Source organism: Pseudorca crassidens, chromosome X (genome assembly GCF_039906515.1).
Source record: "Pseudorca crassidens isolate mPseCra1 chromosome X, mPseCra1.hap1, whole genome shotgun sequence".
Classification (NCBI taxonomy): domain Eukaryota; kingdom Metazoa; phylum Chordata; class Mammalia; order Artiodactyla; family Delphinidae; genus Pseudorca; species Pseudorca crassidens.
In genome coordinates this window covers 91,450,647-91,453,510 of record NC_090317.1, presented here as the reverse complement: position 1 = coordinate 91,453,510, position 2,864 = coordinate 91,450,647, and the positions used below count along the sequence as shown (strand labels likewise).

General features: G+C 46.4%; 1 pseudogene; it reads right to left on the bottom strand.

Moving 5' to 3' along the window:
• On the bottom strand, positions 1-2,541 carry LOC137216682 (U3 small nucleolar RNA-associated protein 25 homolog pseudogene; annotated as a pseudogene).
• Between the last annotated feature and the right edge of the window lie 323 nt (positions 2,542-2,864).

The window sequence follows — 2,864 nt, the reverse complement described above, 5'->3', positions numbered from 1 at the left end:
AATTCTTTTCGTTCTTTTTTTTTTAAGAATTTACCAAGTGTAATAAATTAGAGGTGAAGTCACAACAAAAGAATTTATGGCGTCCAAAAAAATTCACAAGTAGAAGTTTCCTTCTATCAACTTCTCAGAGTCCCATGAGCTCTCCCCTGACCTCTGAAAGATGGGTTTTACCAAAATCTGGTTTACACTGAACTTTTCAGGTATATATGATCTGAAAAGAAAGAAGTATCTGAAAAGAACCTGCCTGGTGCTCCTTCCTTGTTGCAGCCCTTCTTTGTGTAAGTGATCAGAATCAGGTCCAAGTGACACAGAACCAAGCATGACATATCACACCAAACACCATTTCCTGTCCAACCAATTCTCATCTCTCTCCAGTAATGAAGAGGTGGACGTTCTTCTTGGACTGCAGCATCTGTGCAGCCCGCTCGACCCCGACCACAGCAGCCAACCTCTGGGCATCGTACTTGGAGTAGAGGACAGTGCAGGTCCAGGCAGCTTCCTCTCCTCTGGTGGTGGCTTGCAGCATGTTACAGACTTCACTGTAGAAGTGGGGATATGTTGGCAGTTCATAGAAAATCAGGTTCCTGATGCCTTTTATTGTGTATCTTTTGTAGAAATGGAAGCGCTCTGTGAGGAGCAGGAACTGCTTCTCTCCTTGAAGGAAGAAGTGTCTGGCCCTGGAGACACCAGACTTCTGGGCACACTCGCAGATATGAGTGAAGTTCAGTTCCTCCTTCCTGAAGTAATTTCGGAGACGCACAAAGTCCAAGTAGGAGGGGACATAGATAAGCGTGTGAGACATGACTGCATCACGATACTGAGGCAAAATCTTGTTGACGAAAAAGTTAAACCTGGCATCAATCACTGAAGCTAGGTTTTCAGCTTCCATCCTCTGGAAGACACGTGGGAGCTGCACCAGGACATGACTGATGCAGCCTGTCATCGGGACGTTCCTCACAGCCACCTGGCCTTGCCCATGGACGCAGTATTTGATGAACACAGAGTTGATCTGGGCATCCTGCAGGGCCCCAGACAGCAGCGTCTGACGATAGTACTTGGACCAATTATTGAGGCTCCACATGCGCACTCGAGAAAAGTCCACCCCATGTGAGTCCAAGGGCAGTAGGTCCATGTGGTTCATCAAATGCAAGACATGCTCCCAGTTCTGCATCAGGTAAATGTCAGCTTGATCAATGATGAGAAGCTCAATAGAAGACAGAAAGTCAAAATCTCTCTTCTTCTCTCCTTCTCCACCAATGATGGTCCTCAAGCCCAGAGGGGAGGCAATGAGGATGTCTGACGAATAGAAGGGGGCATAAAGTCGGATGCTTCTCTGCAGTATTGCCACTCCAGTCCTGAACTGGTCATCGATGTTGCCGACAAATACAGCTTCATAATCCTCAGGCCTCTTCAGGTTGGGTGGTCTCTCCTTGGGATCTGAGCCATACTCTCCATTAAACCTTTTTGTTGCCTACAATTATTTTCTTCTTGCTGTCGCCCTCAAGAAGACTGATGAAGAGCTGTACCACCCGCAAAGCAGCTTCCCAGAATGGCACCACTATCAGCACCTTGGGCCTCGTTAGCCCTTGGTCCCTGAAGTCATCATCATCACCCACCCCAAGTTTCTGGCTTCGGCACCTGCTGTTGTTGGTAAGCACCTGGGCATTGGCTTTGAGGACGTGATTTATCACATGCAGGCAGTACACGTGGCGGATCTCTTCCCCATCCTTCAGGGCAGTCCTTTCTGGGTAGAACAGGTCCCGGTAAGAATTCATAATTAAGAAGAGCTCTTTCTGGAGGGGTGTGAAGGGGCTACTTGAATTTGGGGGACCAGAGAGGAACTGGCTGTTGGTCTTGATCCAGGTGGATTCCAGAGGCTTCTGGAGATGAAGTGACTTTAAGTCAATGTCCTTTGGGGGTTTACAGGTTTCCGGTTTCCAACTGTTGAAACCTGGATGAAAAGACAAGCTGGCCCAGGATGGGCCATTTTAGCTGGTGGGTAGTTTTGGGATTTGTGGCAACAGCCTGGATTTCTTTTTCTTTCAGTTCTTTGTTTACATGTTGTGCAAATGGATCTTGTAATGCTTTCAGAGAACAGTTGCCTTCTCTTTCCTCTTCGAGAGAGTTGGTTTCTAGGCTGAAGAGTGACTCATGTTTTGCATCTGTAAACTCCTCTGGGGATTCCTCTGATGTGCCAGGTGGCCCGTGCCCATCTTTTCCCTTAGGGTCAGCAGGTAAGGCCGCATTCTTCTGCATGTCAGTAGACGCTACTGCCGTCTCTTCCTCCACACTGATGTCACTATCGCCATCTTCAAGATTCATTTCTGTCTCATCTATAACACTGTCTTCTTCTTCCTCTTCCTCCTCCTCATCTTCCTTGGAAACATCCTTTAATGTGGCAAGTAGTCTGTTGTAACCAGAAACTTGTTCTGGTTCACTCTCTGCTTCACTTTCAGAACTTGAAGTATCTAAACTCTCTGACAGTTGACAAGTCTGTGGTTTTGCTTCCTTTCTGGAAACCCTTGGAAGGTGGAAAACAGAAGTTCAATGTTTTGAAATAAAAGATTTGGTAAAGCTGTCTTCTCTTGTAACTTAGAAAGAAGATCAGTGGACGAAAGCAGTTCAGGAGCTTGTAGTTCTAAAGAAGTCATGATCCACACCATTGTAAAGAAATCATACCCCAATAAAGATGTTAAAAAAAAAAAAAGTCATGATCAAGTGGGGTTTATTCCAGAGACGCAAGGATAGTTCAACATCAGCCCGAGAGGCTTGTCTGCTCACCCACCGGGGTGGGCGGGGCTGGGAGCTCAATTCTTTTCATTCTTGTTTCTTTATTCTGCTCTGTGGTAGTTATTTCCACTATT